At 32.6% G+C, this 20,688-nt stretch overlaps 1 long non-coding RNA gene across 1 annotated transcript; it reads right to left on the bottom strand.

The window, feature by feature from the left end:
* Positions 1-1,944: 1,944 nt before the first annotated feature.
* On the bottom strand, positions 1,945-7,554 carry LOC124374332. Its single transcript, XR_006923546.1, has 2 exons — positions 7,467-7,554; positions 1,945-2,249 (listed from the first exon to the last, which is right to left on the bottom strand). It is a non-coding gene; the product is annotated as an uncharacterized LOC124374332 (long non-coding RNA).
* Positions 7,555-20,688: the final 13,134 nt, after the last annotated feature.

A 20,688-nucleotide genomic window follows, 5' to 3' on the forward strand; every position in this document is an offset into this window, starting at 1 on the left:
AAGTTTAATTTTTATTAATTAATTTTTTGGCTCCCGTATATCTGATTTGAATTGAGTTCCTGTCAAATAAAATTTTTGTTCATTTTTTCCATACATTTAGGGATATATTTTTGACAAAACAAATATTAAAAAGACACTTTAAAGAAAGCCGTACCTCCTTTTATTTACAATTTAGAAATTTTACCACAGTTTTTAGAAATAAAAAATGTGTAGAAAAATTGGGCTGTATAAATCAAATAACAAGTATTTCACTGTGCATATACACAGAAAATCACTAATTAAAACTAAAACAAAATGTTGATATGTATTAGTGCATACAATTTACAAAAATTATCATCACCAAATTTAAATCACTGTTTAACCCTTTGAGTGAACTCACGGGTATTTTCCGAAGGCATATGGCATAAAAGTGCCACGCTGTTTTTTCGCATATTTGTCAGCTATTTGGGAAAAAACCTGTTGTAAAATAACTACCAAACAGATTTCCATTCATTTTTGTTATTGTTTTTTTTCTTTTTAAATGACACAATATTGATACATGTCGTTACAAAATAAAATTTAGTTTATAAAAATATAAAAATTTCAGTATTTATATAAAAGAGTTTTTTATTTACCTTTTTGTATAAAAAGTTAAGAAGTTTTTGGGACGCTAATTTGTGTGTATACTTGATAATTTTTTTCAAGATTTTTTTTTATTTCCTTTATACCAATGATTATAGGCCATATGATTCTAAAGTAAAACCCATGATGTAATTATCTTATTCTTAAGAATTTTAAAAATACTATGTGGCAATTATATTTATAATTAAACAAAAATTGCTGCCTTCGGGCAGGAGGTACCGACCACATTTTTATAAACTTGTAACTCTCGTACCATTTTGTCAGAGATTTAGAAATATTACTTAGTAATGGATGTAGTTTTTTTTCCCGCCTTCCTCCCCCCAATAAAATCCTAATAAAAAATATCAAAAGAAATAAATATGATTAGTAAAAATTTAGAGAAACAAGAATGACTTGCTAACGATATTTACATAAAAGTTTAGGCTACATTTACTAAAATAATAACCCTATAATATTTACACTGAAAATTACCCCCACAAAGTTTCTAAAATCTTACTCGCGTTGAACACACCCACCCCATCCTACAAATTAATACATTACTTTTGTAACGCTAGAAAAGCCCTACAGTAAAATACTGATAATCACAGTTACTATTTTACTTTGATAATTTAATCAAATGCTTGGTTATTGGCACATAAACAAGAAAGGCCGTTACGCAACACGGTACTCATCCGCTACGTCGCGTGACTGGAAGACAGAATCATCGAACAGGTACTTCGGTATTATCACAGCCCACTCACTATTTTTCGTCGAGTTTTCCTTATCAGAGATCAAAATAAACTTCATTATACGTTCCTTCTTCCATAACGAATCAAATAATACTCGATAAGTCATAATTCCTATCTCCAAATCGTCTCCAAATAGACACACGAATGACCTGACATTTTCGAATAATGAAACGTTGTTCCTATAGTTTTTTATTTAATTGATAGTCGTAATAACTTGTAAATTCCAAAATAGGTTAAATAAAGTCATTTGTTTTTAATACTGCAATTTATTTTGTCGCCGAATAGGGAAAATTCGTCCAAAAATAGTGGCTTCTTGATAAGTACCCAAACAACATAAGTTTCACAGATAAAATAGTAGAGAAACGACATTAAAACTCGTATTTATTGATAGTTTTGGAACCTATTGAATACAGCCGTCTGATTATTTGGCCAAAATAATCTTGTACTATATAAAATATTATCGAAATACAAAACGTCAAAATTGGCGACGCTGGCACTTTATGCCACTTTTCGTACCGTCAAAATTAGCGACGCTGTGGCACTCAAAGGGTTACGAAGCTGTTTGATAAAGAACTGATGAATAAAAACACATGTATCTAAAAATATATTTTATTTAAGCTGTCATATAGCTTTTTCTTTTAACATATGGATCCAAAATATCACACAAGAAAGGAAGGTAAGTACTTTACCTACAAAGCAGTCTGATATGGCAGTAATAGAATGAATGAGAAGAGTGTAACTATGACAGAGTCGCTGTTTGATGGCATCACTGTCCAGAGTTTGATGACTAGACAGAACAGCACGCAGAGCATCAGATCGTAAAGAGATATAACGCTGCAGCAGTTGTTCAGCAGTGAGACTTTCCAGCAGTGCCAGACTGACTAGAGAACTGCTGGTCACCTGAAAAAACATCACATAAAATATCAGTTCTCTCCTATGTCTCTGTCTCATGTTTATATCACTCCTCAGATGTCCAACAGACAAGCCTTCCAGCAGTGCCAGACTGACTAGTGAACAGCTGGTCACCTGCACAAACATCACATAAAAATATCAGTTCCTCCTATGTCTCTGTCTCATGTTTATATCACTCCACTGCCAATATTGGGTTAAGCAAGCTCAAATGAATATATTGTAATGAAGACATCAAAGGGTAGAAAATCTAACGATGATAAATTACTTTATTTGTGACATAATATACAAAAGAACAAATTTAGGACCATAAAACCCGTCTTACAATTAACCTTAATATGATAATAGCATTTCTTATGCCAAGTAACAATAAGAAAACACTTGAAAATATTACTTTGCAATAAAGGCATTTTTAGAAATTTAATAGGAATAAATCAGGGTTGCTACAGGAGTCCAATAATGAAATTCCCTGACTATTCCCCGATTTCCAGACCAAATTTTTCATTTTTTCCTGACTTTTTTCGACGCAATCCCCAGGTTTTTGGCAGATTAATGGAGTGGAAAAAAAAGCCCGTTGTCTGCAGGCTTCGGACCTCGGCGACTCAAATTGGGCGTGGCAGTCAGTAAGATTTATTTGTGTAAAGGGATTTTATATATTTTTCCCTGACCCAAACAGTCGAAATTCCCTGACTTTTTCCCTGACTTGAGGACCGGATTCCCTGACTTTTCCCTGATTTTCCAGTTCCTGGTTTTTTTTTACCTGGACTTTTCCCTTGATTTCCCTAACCTGTAAGCATCCCTTGTAAATCATGGATTACCAATTTACACGTAATCTGTCCTCCAATACCCACCCCAACTCCAAGGCCCCCACATTGTTTAGTTTTAGTGAACATCCACTGAGGTATATGGAGTGTGTATGTCACACAGAATGGATCCCGGGTAGCAGTACCAACCAGTTGGTGGTTCAGCTACCAAGTGGACGGGACCCATTACAACGGCTCAGGCTTTTGATTGTAGTTTTAGCTCACATCAAGAGCTATATAGTACACACGCATATTATTCCTATTTACTGTAAATATGTTCATTAAGTTCAAAATTGACTTTTTTGATTTTTTTTTTTTTATAAAATTACATGTCTATACTTCAAAAATATAATTGTTAAAATTTTAATAATTTGTGCAGTTTTTATAGGACTTAATATCTAAAAGTCTTACTTTATCCTGTTTTAAATAATAATTTTGTTCCTTTAGCAAGAAATTAATATGATTTCCTGGGAAACAAAGCATGCATAGATTTAAGAAACCTTCCATTATATTTGATTGCATACTTCCAATGAATTTCATTAAACAAATTTTACCTGTTTTTAGGCCAGTATAAGGGAAATCCTAATGTAGAAGTCCTTAACTTTTGAGTAATAAATGATATAATGGCTCTTACATGGTAAAAAAACAAACATAGTTTAGGTTTATATTAATGCCCATTCTGTTTATGGTTAACAGCTTCAAAATATTAAGAAAAACTGCTAAATGGCTTTTATGTTTAAGCTCTGTGCTTGTATGAATCACTTCTGGTTTGAACATAATTATATTTTCCCAACCACTTAGGTTGAGTTTGCCCTCCTTTCTCCCAATCAAGAAAATTATTCGTTTAAACAAAGAGTACACTTTCGGCCATTGTAATTTATTTCCAGTCAAATATATTTCTGAGTGTCTTAGTTTTGGTGTTTGCTTTGTTTAAAACAAATTAAGTAAATACTACACATATAGCAGGTCTAAATAAATACCAAGGTGGGCATTTTTTTTTTAACCTGTTTGACGAGTGCAGCAAACATACACTAATGAGTGCGCACAGCATTTGCCCGTTCTTGGCCCCGTGATTGAGGGGAGCACAGCATTTTCCGTTGCAGAGACTAATGACTGTCAGTTTCGTTCTCATCTGACTTATCTTATTGTGACGTCTAGGCGGAAGATTTTTGGAACTTTTACAATTGTTCCTACATAGTATCACGCTGTGTACAGTGTTGCTAGTCCTGAGTATCGTGATGGCACCTGGTGATATAACTTTAAAAAAAAAACTATTTTACGGAGGCGGGAACACAAAGACCTGCTACGCTTCTCCAAGGGGACATAGGTCGCCAATTTTTATTAAGGCCACTCCCCACAGAATGAACACAAAAGGAACGCTGCCAACTACTTCAGGCCAGTGCTATTGTGTGCATGCAATATACACCACCACTCGAAACTGGTCAAAGAAGATAAAGAAACCAACTATGAAGTGTATGTTAACATGTAAAGTCCGCCCCGGTAATATATCCTTGTTCCTTGTTTGAAGCAGTTAATCCACACACTAGCAATGTTTTAAAAACGAGGTTATTTGCTTTTTAACAATTCCTACAAATGTATTTTTATAATAACATTTAAAACTATAATATATAACTAAGTTTTATTTAACGATTTAAAAAGTTTTTTTTGTTTTACTTCCCTAAAAAAAGGTAGTCTGTCACTGTGTTCCAATGAGGCGACTCAGTATGGACCGTCCATAAGCTGGAACACGGCCAAATGCTGCATGCGCTACTTCGTCAACAGGTTTAAGGAATGTACAAAAAACAACAACGGTGGAGGTTTTATAAAGTCTTTAAAATCTGTAGTAAAAAATATATTATATTATATTTTAATTATTTTTATAGGGTTTTAAAAAAAGTATATTTTTATTAAAAACTTTCTGATTTTCCTCATCTTCATAAACAGTAGTTGCAGAACAGGTTTAAAATAAAAAGTGTTGTTTAGTAATCAATGCTTACTTTCTGCTTTGAAGAAGGACTACACATTTCCATAACAAATTTTAAATTGTAATTAAATTAAATAAATGCGTTTGGTGCTGATTCTGTCATGTTTACCATCTTTTTGTACACAGAACCAGTTTTATTATAAGTTTTGAACAGTTTTACTTGAAATGATAACATGTGTTTTACTAACTGCAATGCATTTCTTATAGACATTTATCTGCAGAACTTTAGCGAGTTCAGTGGGGGTGAAGCCCCTTGAGGTCAGGAGACCATAAATCCCTTCTCCTTAGTGCGGCTTCCAGGACACAAGATAGAATGTATGCCAATCAAAATTTCACCATCAAGTTCCCTAGTCTTTCATTGGTTTTTGCTTGGGAGGCGTTGATTGAGTCAGTCAAAGGAACATCTTCTTTAAATAGACAATAGACATAGGTATATCCTTAAAAAGGACAAATTGTTATAAAAAACTGCCATTAACTTAGTGGCTGTTTAGAAATTTGTTTTATTATAAACTGGAATAGCCGAGTGTTATATGTAAAGTGTTTAAAATATTCTAATTGAAAATCAAATGTTATACCGCTTACTTCAGTGTTCACGAACACATTTCAAAATATGAATTAAGTTAGGACAAACATCTCCTCCTAGGTTTCAAATCACTTTTAAAAGTTCTTCCACAAAAGATCTGGATTGGCCACAATTTTAAATGGTAATAATGGAGTGGACTTTTTTACTTTGTTATAATTTAAAGTGAAAACCTTACTGTTTTTTGTCTTTCCTTCCTTTCTTCGTGGTGCTAAATCATATAATCAATTCCTCAAGTATTGCCATTATTATACTATTAAACAATGAACCAAACTCCAAGTCCAAAAACAGACCCAGGCAGCATCTGAACTTGACAAAAACCGCTATTTTTTGTTTGGCTGCCTGCCACACCTCCCTAAACGGCCAAGAAGTGGGCCCATTCCATCCAAAATCACCCCATTTCCATCTTAACTGGCGTGGGGGTGTTTTGGGGGGTCTGGGTGTACAGGTTGGCCCATGACTACCGGTGTGAGTGGGACAGGGACCTAACCCATTCAAAAAACTTTTGACTTCTTTTTTCTAGCCAATTGAGCTATGCAGTAAGGGCCCTCTGCAAACACTAAACTAAACAAACCCCAGCAGGAGATCACTTCCATTCTGGCTTGGGTTTAATACCTACCAGTTTGATATACCACCACACCTGGGCATCAGCAAAAAACCGAATGTGGCCACTTCAAAAAAAATCTGGGCAACCTTATGAATGTCCAGTAGCGGCACATCACTAACCACAAATGTGAGATTCTGGGGTTCATGGGCAATTCGATAGGTTCTAGTCTACTGCGGAGGATGGCTGTTGGAGTTGGTGGGGTTTGTTCCCTTACCTCAGAGGTTCTTGTTAAGCACAACAGGGTGTGCCACCCCCTGCCTACTTTGGACTAGAGAGGCTGGTTCAGAGCTGGCCTCCCCTTCTTTCCGAGGAGACATGACTTTGAGATGTTGTGCCCTAATTCTTTCTCATGGATCTCGATAGGAGGCGGCCCCCTACTCTCTAACCTTACCCATCCTGAGTATCCTATCACTCCGGAAGCAGCGCAAAGGTTCTTACAGGACTAAGTGCAATTTATAAGCTTCTTGTCCTAAGAGAACAAAAGAAAAAAAAAAAAAAAAAAAAAAAAGCTGCAAATGATTTCGACTCGCAAATGACTAGATATAGTTAGGAAAGAAACTCTATGCTCGCCATTCTAAGCATTCGAAGGTTTAATCAGACCACAGGTTTCAGAATTGTGAATTTACAAAGATGCAGTTTGGTTGAAAAGTACCAAAATCAATATCTTGTTTTGTTTTTTACTGACATAAAAACTGAAATTTATTGTTTGTAAATAATTTGCTGTATATGTCTATACACAGAAATAAATATGTTAAATTTTAGTGATACTCCTGTTAGTGCAGCTTTGCTAGTAAGTTTATGATTAAAGTCCAAACTCTTGAATCTATACTTTTTTATCTAAAAGTGAGTATGTGCCTTTATTGTTTTTTCATTTTATTTACTATCATACTGTTATTTGTTACTAATGTTTCTACTTTTGAAGAAATAACTCTTGGAAGTAACTCACTGTAACTATTGTGTGTGAGAATTTCAAAGATTAATTTTCACTGTGTTTTAAAATATCATTCCATCTTTTGAGGAATTTATATTTTTATAAAGAATAGGCATGTTACCACAAAATATGGCTGATGTCCATAAATTGCACACAACTTTAATTCAACAGTAAGACCATTTTTAGTTGAGCTTGCAAGTACGGTAGACAATAAACAATAGACAACAATCTTTATTCATGTACAAACTGTTATTTTTTTATATAGAGGACACAATGTAAAAGCATCTGAAGTCTATTTCATACCTGAGAAAGATTTTGTGATTTCAATGTGTCCTCAGCTCCTTTTAAAATTGTTTCTTTAAAATGCACAACAGATGACCACTGTCTTGACCACAACCGGGAAGTACTCACTGGTCTTGAAGCTTGGGTTAATTTCCAGGCCTAGTCAACAGAAATTATTTTTATATCTTTATATTTTTTCTATTGAAATATTTTAGCCATTACCAAATTAAATTTACTTAAATAACTAACTTTTCAATTTTAAGATAACATAGTTCCCCTAATACATTCCATTAATATAAAAATCATATATGTTCATACTTCTGCAGATCAATTGACACAAATAGGGGGACAGTTCGTTTCAGACTACATAACATGAAATGAACATTGCCTGTATCATAGAGACGAAGTTAGGACTTAAAAGTACTATAAGTTTTATAGCAAGCCTCAGGCTAGTACATTAGGCATGGGCAATTAGGTTGCTCTAGAGTGGGTACCTCAGTCTAGCTTATCAGCCAAGGGCTTTAGGTTGCTCTAGAGTGATTATCTCAGTCTAGCATATTATCCATGAGTCATATGGACTACAAATCAAAATGTACACCTGAAAGAATAAATCTAAATAGCCATTATGACAATTAAATCTCTTTTTATTGATCAAACTTACTTGTATTATAACTTCTTTGAACTTAAATGTAAAAATAAAGATCTGAAATGAGAGTGTATTTCTCCAGACGGTAAACAATAAATTGAAACATTCATATCAGTCTACACCAAAACTTACAATTAGTTTATTTCATGAAAAATACTTTTGGTTGTTTTCAGATTTATTTGTAACATGTGGCAGTAAAATTTGTCCTGAAACTGGTGAATTTTGAACAAATGCAGAAAAACTTAAATATTAATTTAGTGTATTATGACCACTTACTATGTTATAAAAAAATTGACACAACCTTTTGATAACAAGTATCTGCCCTTTTTCCAGTTGCAAAATGGTAAAATATAAGCATGATAATCCACTTATTATTATAATAGGTGATGAAATATGGACACGTCATAATCGTTTGCAGTGAAGTGTCATATATTGAAAAGGTATATGTGATCAATGTTTCTTAGGTTTTAACAGAATAGTGCATTATGAGTTCCTGCCACAAACAATCTATACCACAAAATATCATTTTTTTACTGTCAAGATAACATGTCTGTTAGAATGTAAACTCTATATCACAGGAAGTTTTTTAGGCCATCAGTAATGAAGCATAAATCTAAACTTAAAAAAAGTTTCCAAATTTTAGATTGTGGCAGGACAGTTGGATATATGAGTGGAGTTGAATATGCTCCACTGATTCCTCCTCTCTTCTCCGTAGGGTCTGCATTCATCAGTCTGGCTAAGGCCCACCTTCATGAAGTGTTTTCTAAGGGTGCCATGCCCTGTCAGCATCCCATTATCATTAATAATATCCTCCTTACTCTGATTCTAGGAGAGACGTCCACCACCCTTTAGCATAAGGAGAGATAAACATTTTTGATTGTCTCAATCCTGAGGCCCTACAATTAAATACTGTACAGTTTAACTTTTAAATCATATTAAATTCTGTGATATAAGGTCTTAAATTCGTTGATTAACTGCAGTGGCAAGATGTATCTTCAAACAGCTTTCCCTCTTCTCGTTTTCCATTGAAATCTTCCAATAGAATAGAGTTTCAAAAATCTAGACTACAAGATATCATTACTCACAACAACATTGAAAATAATGCAATTAGTTTAAATAACAGTGTTTGTCAATGAAAATGAATCAATATTTAATATAATTTGGTTTATACTATACAGTTGTTTTGCAGTAATTTGGCCAGTTTTAGTGGTGCTACAATATACAACTTAAAGATCCAAAAAACTAGTATACTACTAAAAAACCAGGCCAGCGTAAAAAAAATCACACAATAAACAAACTGACACGTAAAAATTAAGAGAATCGCTTGCAAGCCATGTTTCCCCAACACTGACGCCTCCCTTGAAAATCCTCTATGCCTCCCCACAGTTCAGAACTGCTGCTTTTAGAGATTGCAATAAGCATTGATACAAGTATAAATTTCTAATCAGATATTTTTAAAAGATCTTTTTGAAAGATATAATGCTAATGTCAAAAAATAAATAAAAAAATCTGTACTTTTTGAAATATACCTTCTAAAACAAATAAGCTTATGGACAAAAATATATATTTAGCATACAACTCACTTGTTTTGATATAGCGAGCCATTAAGAAAAAAAGTGTTTGCTCTTGTAAAGTCAGCCTGGTCGATAGACTCCCAAATGTAACTCAGATATATCAACCAAGCACTTTGATTTTGGAAAGCTACACAAGCCCAAGTGTTGTCCTTCACTTCCCTGTTTTAAAGTGAAACACAATCCAACTGGTCAATATGTTATTTGGATCAAAAATCCTTATCTAATAACATATTAAGGTACTTTGGGATTATACCGACCACACCCAGAACATGAATCATTATTTGACATTTTGCTTCTACTGATTACTAGATTAGCGTAGAACAATATTTCGTCAATATAAAACAGGAATTGTCTTATCGCAAACCCCTCCCCATCCTCAGACAGAGGTCAAAGTCGAGCGGTCTAGTAGAATAATGTGATTGCAGAGTCTCGCCACCCGTTCAGCTGTTGCGTTGCTTTGTTGTACTTCCGTGTGTTTTAACCCCTACATTTCTCCAAACACAAAAATTCAACAAAAACAAACATTACCAAACAAAAACTAAACTCTTTATTGAAAAAAAAAAACACTCAAAACTTGTTTTTATTCTTGATCACACTCTCCGCGCACCCAAAATGCAAGTGCCTCCGGCCATCAGCGCAGGCTTCGGCAGCTGCCCCGCGCTGATGTCAATGAAAGAAAAACATCCCTCGAGATAGAACCTATCAGTAAAAGATCAAATTCTAGAGGGGCTGATCAGAAATATAAATTGAATTGTAATGGAAAGGCAATTATGTACCGTGCAAAAAACTTAAATAATCATGTGAAGCCGCGCAGCCTGCCGTAATCGAGATTCTCGAGAAAGATAAGATAACGACAACAATACCGATCACAATATCTGGAAATGCTTGTAAGTTTGTAATTTTGTAATTAAAGAGTTGTTTTGTCATTCTGTCATGTTTGTTTCTATAAATTTATATTTTTTGTGTTCTTCATACTGGTGTAGTCAGTATAATCCCATAAGTCCCAAAGTAACCCATAATTTTAAAAAAAATTACTTAATACAATTTAAAAATAATCCCTTTCCTTTAGTTTGATTTACATATTTGCTTGCCAAGTATAAATTACCATGCATACGAATTTAATCAATTATTTTAAGATTTTCTCTTTTCTCTCTCTAATAAATTTGACATTACTTTTTAATTTGATTCATTTTTTGTATTATATTAACGAAAAAATAAACTGCTACACAGCAAATGATGGTCAAAACTACTAGATCTCTACAAGATAGCTTTGATACATCAGCCTTATTGGGCTAATTTACTTTAGGCTTGTATCATCTATCAGCCAACTATTACACATCTGAGTCCAAATTTAAATTTCTGCTCTGGAAAAAGTATTAATGTAATAAGTAGAATGAAAAAGCATACTATCAAGTCCACGACAAATATTTACCTTAGTATATGTGTTCAATTTTAAAACCAGACACTTGTCTTTCTTGGAGTTCAGCAGTGGATATTTTCATGCTGTTGACATCATCAATGACTTTTTCAGACAATACTTTCATTTGTGATATTGTATCCGCTGCCTCAATCAAATCTCTGTAGCGTTCCCTGCAACACAAGAACAAATATTACGACAATGATACTTATATTATAATATTATACTTGTGTAATAACTTACTTTCAATCACTTGGAGTGCTGAATGGCCAGAGTGGTCTAAGACATTGAACTACTTCGGATCTGAGTTAGAGATAGCGCATGTTCAAATCCTGTCTGTGACCGTTGTACAAGATCCATGTACAGGTCAGTGGTCTATGAGGGACGGGACAGAATAAGACTTAAAAGGAGATCAGCCTCTCCTTAAAAAAATCAATGTATGTACCTATAGCACTGGTACATTATTATTAGTTCTACTTCAGTAACAATAAAATTAACATTTTATAAGTACATACAAGTGTTTTACTATTAAATAATATTGACATTCCAGAACGTCATTTACTAATTTGCTTATAAATAGTAGTGACGTTCCTTAATATGTCTATACACATGGTTTTTGCTCAACATTTTTGTAGTTTAATTCCAGTATAGTACGTAATTTTCATAATGATATTAAAAGCAAGATGCCTTTAATGGTTTAGATTGTGTTGATAAGGATGATCTTCATGTAAAACTTAAATAAATAAATATATATATATATATATATAATATATATATAATGACATTCCAGAGAGAAGGGTAAGGACTTTTCAAGAAATTTCTTCCAATGTTTGGCACTGAATCTATGTAAGTTTTATTTACTATCCAAGGTGACTGGGTAGTGTATCAAATCATGTTAAATCTATATAACTCAGAAAATAGGTCTGGCTTAAGAATAAGGGTAGTAATATCATATAGTAAACTACGTATTGAATGTGTATAAAGTTTTATTGAAATCGGCTTGTACATTTTTGTGGTACAGCAATCCATAGATTTGTTTTTTCAGTATTTGACCAGTAAAATCGATATAGCTCATAAAATAGCTGCAGCCTAAGAAAAAGGGTTGTACGTTTTTTTTCACTATTTGGTCTTTAAACTTGATAAATAAAGCTCTAAATGTAGGCCTGGTCTAATAATGAGGGAAGAAATATAATATAGTAGACTACGTTTTGAATGCGTATACACAGTTTTTTATCAAGATCGACTCATACGTTTTTGAGGTACAGGGCCATCTATAGGGTTGTTAAGTAAAATATGTGTAGTCCCGAAAATAGTCACTGCAAATCGCGATTATTATAATAAAAGTAGACTTTGTTCATTTGAAAACCTGTAATTTGTAGTATTTATTTTACTGTTATTAAATTAATATATATTTTTAATGGGATAAGCTCATGAACTAGGTTAGGATTCAGTTAGAAACTAGATCCAAGTACTTGTTCGTTCTATGGATGGAAATCTATAGCCAGTTTTCACGTTGGTGAAACCTCGATTCCTCTTAGTCCTCTAAATCTATAGACAAATAAAAGATACACTGACAAAGAACACACAAGTACAATCAAGTTTTACATGTTTGTTCCAGGTTTAACATGGATTGTTGTTCACTAGCATACTAAAGGGTGTAAATGAAAGAAATACAGCTGACAATGAATTGGTAGCTATAAGATAAAAGGCCGGGGCGGCAAATCACGAAATTTGACGTTATCAATGTAATTCTGCTCACCCTCCTGAAGAAAAAATATTATATATAGTATTAGGGGGTGCAAATGACAAATAACATGATTTTAGGGGATATATATTCATAAGTAGTTAAGTTTTCTAATGTTTTAATGTTCGGTTTATGTGTTGTGTGTGGGATAATCTGTTTACTTGAATATTATCTGCGGCCGGGACTGATAGCAGCGCCTGATAACGTATCTGTTATCTGAGTTCTCCGGGGCATGAGTCAGTGCTTCACAAGATATCGTGTTCAGTGGGTTGGATTGAGTGAGTGCGTTACAATTATGAATCAACCATCCACTAGTTCGACCAACACTAGTGAATTGTGTGTGTCGGAGTGTTTAGTAGGGCACGTAAAGAGTTTACGTTTTAAACCGAAACGAATTTATTTCCTTTTTAATTGAACATAGAATTTTTAATAATGAGTGTATTTGTTCGTCCTGTGGTCGCGTGTTGTTTTTAAACCGGGAGACTTTGTTGTTTCGTTTGCGATAGGAAAATTAACAAAAAGTTACCTACGTTAGTAAAAAAAAGTTTTAAATGTTGCAATTTTAAAAAATCCACTTTTTTTGTTGCTGCCGCTCAGCTATATCCGCCAACACACTAATTGTAAGTGTTCTCTGTTAATATCCATCTATATATTATTTATGTTAGTTTTTCATGATTTATTAAGTTTTTTTTCACTTTACATAATCGCCTTTGCATTACATTTCAATTTATATTTCTGATCAGCCCCTCTAGAATTTGATATTTTACCTGATAGGTAACTATCTCGAGGGATGTTTTTTCTATCATTGACATCAGTGCGGGGCAGCAGCACCAAAGGTGCCGGAGGCACTCATCTCATTTCGATAAAAAGTAATTAATTTGTAGCTCGAAATTAAGAAAAATATTATTTCCATTTGGATCAAAATACTGCTCATTTCAGTATTATTTTTCATTTACGTTGCAAAGATGAGTGGCGCAACCGATGACATCATCACGAGGTTGAATCATGGTCACAAAAGGTCACGTGACACTCGACGTGAATGTAGAACAATGGAAATATTACTCCGCGTGATGAATAGTTGTTTAATTTTTTTATGTTCTAGAACTTCGTTATTTTCTCATTTCCACCCCATCAAAACCTTATACTTTTTTTTGTTCTATAGGACGATTCCAATAAGTTAATAACGCAAAACTCGTATTTTTTCCATTCCGGCCGTTAATATGATAATTTACCCAATGATTAATGAAGAATTTCTATGGGTCAAATGTTGAATTCGATAGTGTTGATGTTTATAATCGATAATTATGACTCGATTGTTATGGTGGCCGTTTATTATACTGCAGCCTAAGAATGTAAAACTCTAAATAAGACCAAAGTGGGATTAATTATTTAGAGAATTTACAGGCAGCTAATTCTTTAAATTAAATGAATACTTACCCAACCATGGTTCTCAATTCCTCGCGTTTTCTTTCAATTTCATTTTGCAGGTTTCCTCTGTACAATCTTCAATTTCAAGAATTGAATATTGCACAAACAGTTTGTCTGGATCAATTGTGAGCAGTCCAGGTACAGGCATATTTCTACTAAATCTAAGGCTCTACCAGGCTTAATAATTTTACTTCGTAAATATTTAATACCTCAGTAGTGTTCTAATCTTTTATAATTTAATTCCACTACAGTAGTTTTTTCTGAGTTTCTACACAATAATTTTGTTATCAGTTCCAGCACAAATACTGAATATTCTTATAAGTTAATGGGAGCGGTTAATAAAGTGTTAAACAAGTAAAAATTGTTTTAAATTGCATTTCAACGCAATTCACAATAATTTAGAAAAATTATATATTTTATGTTAAAATAAGTTGGGTTAGGAGTTTCAAAAAAAAAGTTGACTATGTTGACGTTGACATTGTGTTTTTTTTTCATCTGATTAAAGTTAAACAGATGTGTGGTTTTATTTTGTGTTTTTGTCTTGCTGCAGCGTACGGTCCCCATAGACTACAAAATATGTATTTTGACGATCCACGGCCCTCTTAAAAAGTAGTCTGTCTGGTCAAGACAAAAATTACTTGCGAAGTATAACTGATTCTAAATTGTACTTCGTAAGCTACTCAAGCGCAATTGTTACTTCTAAAGTGGTATGCATGGATGTTAATAAAATATAGAAAAAGTTTAACAACATGTAACAGGGTCAAGTCAACCAAAAGTTGCGACATCTACAATATGTCCGCTGTACTTATAAAAAGTGTCATACATGAAATTGCCGTTCCCTTATCCATTTGTATAAATAATTGTCTCATGGAAAGCAATTTTCCAGCCAAACTTAAAGTATCAAAGGTTGTTCCAATATTTAAGAAGGCTAACAACAATGAATGTGACAGTTTATAGACCGATCTCCCTGGTCCCTGTCTTCTCCAAAATTTTTAAAGTAGTTATAAAAAAGTCAGGTGAGTACTTTCTTTGAACAAAACAATATTTTTTAGCACTAGTCAGTTTGGTTTCAGGCCGGGGAGGTCCACGATCGATGCAGTCGATGAGCTTATATCCTTCATCCATTCTAACCTTGAAGTGGGATTATCCACTGGTGCCGTCTTGTGTGACTATAAGGCCTATCAAAGGCCTTTGACTGTGTCGATCGGGACATACTCCCTGAAAAAACTAGAATTGTTGGTGTGATTGACCGTCAACAAGCCTCTTTTCAAGTCATACTCAGTGTTAGGTACCAAACAGTTTGTTCAAATGGAAAGTTTTTCTGAATATTCTGAGGTTAAGTACAAAGTACCACACAGGGGTCGGTCCTGGGCCCATTTCTATTCATAGTTATGGTAAACGACTTGGTTTTCTTGTGTAAGCTCGAAATCTGTAATGTTTGCTGATAATGCAACTTTTTGCCACATCACGCTTATCAATCGCTTCCTTGCAGACAGAGACGGATAGTTTACGTTATACAGGCGAATAACTGGTACAGAGCCAACATGTATCTGATGAATGTAGATGAAAACAAAAAAAATTTTCTTTTAGTAACCATGGAAATAATGACAGTAGCCAAAACGGTGGAGCTTTTGGGAATTATACTTGATCCAAAGCTATCCTGGAATCCTCATGTTGACTGTGTGTAAAAAGTTGCATAGAGTGATTTACCTTCTAAGACACCTTAAACAATGCATACCAAAATGATAGCTTAAGAATGGTTTATTTTGCATCTTTTCATAGCACGATAGCTTATGGTTTGCTTTTTTGGGGAAACTCCAGTGGCATAAACAGTGTTTTGATCACGCAGAAGAAGGCCATGATAATTTTGGATGGGAGTGATCCCCAGAGCTTCACTGCAGACCTATATTTGTAAAATTAAAAATATTAACAGTGGTAAATCTTTACATACTTTTTTGCTTTGTTGCATGTTAAGAAAACTTTTAGCAGCTTCACGCTTAACAAGCGTGTACATAATTATATTACTAGAAATAGAGATTTTAATTAATAGACCATACACAAGATTGAGTAAGATCTTGTTTTCCTATGAGTTTGTTGGTATATCGCTTTTTAATAAATTACATTTAAGTGCTCAGAATGTCAGTATAAAACGATTTAAGAAAGTCATGCATGACTGGCTTATTGAAAAAACCTTTTTACAAACTCGATGAATTTTACAGTTCTGGCATTAGCATATTAATGTTTGAGGAGATATAAGTTACATATGTATATTTAATTTTTACCTAAACTGTAGCTTATTTTGATTAATTTTTTGCCTATGTTACAATTTTAAAAGTATCATTTTTCCATGTTACGTTCGCATGTTAAGTTAAATTAATTTCTTGCACTGGGTTGCACGTTTTGTTTGGTTTTTACATTGGCTATTAGTCTACGTAACTTTTTTAACTTTATATTATTAAAAACCACTTTTTAACTTATTAACTATTGCTTTTAGCTATCGCTTTGATTCAACGGTATTATGCCCGTGATTTAACTATGAATTTACTGCACGATTGATTACCATTTTTTATATGTAATGTATATATATATTTAAATGCAATTCTTGATCTGTTTTAAACTTGCAAATTGTAATTGCATTATATTGTGACGAGATCCATTGCATGTAAATGTTTAAAGATCAATAACGATATCTATCTATCTATCATAGTAATTTGAACAATCTTAAAATGTTTATTTTTGTACTTTAATGTGTAACAAAAATAATTAGAACTCAATACTTATCAACACTTGCAGATTATTTGATCCACAATGTTTGAAATAGTCCTGGGAAGCAAGAGTTATTTTACAGTGTACATGAACACAGCCTGGAAATTACTTACGAAATTACTACGAAAGGAATTAATTGAAATATATTTTTGAATTGATAGAAATCGAGACTAGCGAAAAAGAATAAATAATTAAAAGATACATTCTTTGGAATTATAATGGTAGCATTTTCTAGAATTGTAATAGGCCTCGACAATAGACCACACACTTTCACATACATTCCAAGCATAGTATCTCTCTGTAATTAAAATAATTAACCAGAATGAATGATCATAAAATACATAATCATATTTGGAATCTGATTTTAATACTACCATATTACGTAAAATACAGCCAAACGTACCATATGGAACTTGGCCATGTAAAAATCATAATTCGGTTATAATTTCATTTTTTGCAAAGTATCTTGAGACTCATACTTGAGTTCGAATTTAGATAAATATATTATAAAAGTTTACTTATGTTTTTTTTTTTTTTTTTTTTTTTTTTTTTTTTTTTTTTTTTTGTAGTTGTCATATGTCGCCAAATGATAAAAAGTTTCACAGGTATATTGTTTTAAGCATTCACATGCACGATACCTAAGGGAAATTTGTGGACGTATCACATGTACTACAACATTGTTAAATAATGATATCAAAATTTTATATTATAGCAATAAACTAGAAGTAAATTTAATACGCTTTTATTGTAGTCATTTGCCTAAAATCATAAAAAAAGGTTACGGGGATACTAAATAGTAAATCGGGAAGTTATCTGCGTATATAATATACGAATTGCATATAAGTAATTGCGTAGTAATAATACGTAATTTTATAGTCGTTTCTGTTAAAATCAATATGGATAATTAATAAAATTATGTTAAATGGGTTATATAATTTAGATGTTATTACTGTAGTGAAAATATTAAAATATAGTATAATACATATATTTTTTTTTTATTATTCATATTACAATATTACACTAAATTTTTTAATATTTTTCGTTCAAAATTTAATTGCTCAGCTAAGTTTAGTTTGTAAGATACTTAAGTTTAAGACTACTTTTATGGAGACCGGCTTGTACTGCAACCAAAACAGTCACCAAAAACAGCAAAACTAACTTCAGTCTGGTTTTTTGCTATTGACAAAGATGCAAGATTAAATTATTTACCATGTTATTTCGCTGCTTATTATTTTTTTAATTGCTTTGTAACTAATAAATAATTCAAATGCAATAAATGATAGTTAATATGAAAATTAATTGCATTAACTAAAACAATGTTAATGATTATACCCATTAGAAAGAAGAACTACACACATATTTAAAATTATAAGAGAGATTCGAATAATATGTAATATGCTATGCTACAAACATTTACTTTTTTGAACAACTTTTTAAATGAAAAGTAATACAATATTAGTTTTTAAAACTGCCACGAGAGATAGAGAGCTTTCTTTGTTTCTACAATATTAACTTATCTATTCTTATGCTTTTATTTGTTTAAATTTATTTTGTGTAGTTTATTGAGCCTAATGTGATCATGGCATGGCTGTCGAAAGACGTGAATACACAATTATATTTTAAAGTTATTACATTTCTCATGTTTAAAAATGTATAGGTATATGTTTTTAATTTATGTGGTCAATATACACTGGACAGTTAAATACATAACCATTCAATAAGTGAAAAAGACAGATTAACTTACCCGAGTTTGGCAAATAATTCCAGATAACTGAACAAAAGACAATTTAAGTATTACCTATTTTTTATGATCTAGACTATTAATAATTACACTACAGTATAATATGAAACATTACATAGTTATTTTTTTCTCTGTTCATCAATATTCATAACTCTTATTTTGTAATCGCGAACGGAGCCCTTGGGGAGTAGGCGCCCCCCAAGTGTAAGTAGCCTTACCTGTTCATGCGGTGCTCTGACTAGGCGGACATTTTACTTCCTCGGCACTCTTGGGACTTTTAACGGAGTCTGAAATTTAAACAAAATCCTAACAGATATTGATCTGGAATGTTTGCAACAGGCAGTGGCATACGGCAACCTGGCTTTGGGATGCCACTGCTTCTTGTTTAGGTACAACTACCATCGACGACGATTTATCAGTTAGTGTTGCAGCTGCGGAGGTTGAATCCATGGATACAGAAGTTGCTGCTTTTGTAACACCATAGCTGCTTTTGTATTGTACCTATTCCAAATTATTAGATATTTTTTAAAGCTAATAAATAGCCTTACAAAGTGTATAGTATGGAAGTTTGTGTAGTTATCAAAATAGGTAAGTGACATTTCATTTTAATTTTTTCAAAAAAATTATAATTTTCTATAAATGGAAAAAATTATATTAGGAGTATAATTTAAAATATACTTGATCCCATACTACAACTTTGTGCACTATATATTGAAGATCATATGTACAAAATATGAGGTCTCTAGGTCAATAAATAAAGAAGTTACGTTGTAAAAACGTGTTGGAAAACACGAAAAAAAAACTTAACGGGAAAAGGCAAAAAACTTTCATATGTTATTATATATATGAAAAGTAAGACTATTTACATAATCATTTGTTTTTGTGTTTAGTGTAAATATATTTTACATTTAAAAGAGTCCAGCCCCATAAGTAACACCTTCTTTTTTTAATTTCTTTTCTTCCCTTTTTCATCTGTTTCAATTTAACTTGCTGACGGTATTTTTTATACTTCAAGTTTTTCTTACTAATTTTTGTTTATTAGAATATTGATTTTTAGTGGATGGCTTCATGACTAAATCAAAACTAATAGTCTAAATCACTAAATTGTTCAACAAAACACAACAAACACAAGTCATTCACAAAGTGAGGTTAGAGTACAGTAACTGGAACTAACAGCTGATCAACTGACAACAGCTGATCTACTGAGTGATTACCACACATAAAAAAGCTGGGATCTTCGTAAGTTCTGAAACTATGACATTCTAATATACTGAATACAGCAATAAAATACATTAGTAATGAATAGTTATATGATATATATATATATATATATATATATATATATATATATATATATATATATATATATATATATATATATTATATAATATGATGATATAAGCATTGGTCATCTTATAAAGGCCGCCTGGAGGAAGAAAAAATCTTCACGCTTTCTACACGCTATATAGAATTTTATTTTCTTAAAAAAACCATAAACACTTTTGGCAATGATAATGCAAAACCAATTAATTGGTTATTTGTTTCCAAACAGTTTTAGAAACACTAAAAAATGAAATAAATTTTTTTTAGAAAAAAAAATAAATTGTTTTTGCGGTACGTTGCCCCCTTTAAATGACAGTGCTGTTGCAGACCATTCCAACAGTGGGACCCCACTAGTCACTGCTGTTTATAAGAATACCAAACAAGGGTTGGAAGAGTTACCTCACCTTCGACTCGGGTGAATGTTTCACGAAATATATTATGGTGGGGCAGCAATAAATAAGTTTTGGGAACCATTGATCTAGATGATTGTTGTGATTGTTTGATCATTATCTCATTAGGTGCACTGCGCTGAATGCACTACGATGTTTTTCAGTTTTTTATTTCGTGTTGGCAGGACACTGATAAAAAAAAAATCATTAATTTT

The sequence above is a fragment of the Homalodisca vitripennis genome, unplaced genomic scaffold (assembly GCF_021130785.1).
Source record: "Homalodisca vitripennis isolate AUS2020 unplaced genomic scaffold, UT_GWSS_2.1 ScUCBcl_7951;HRSCAF=15848, whole genome shotgun sequence".
Classification (NCBI taxonomy): Eukaryota; Metazoa; Arthropoda; class Insecta; order Hemiptera; family Cicadellidae; genus Homalodisca; species Homalodisca vitripennis.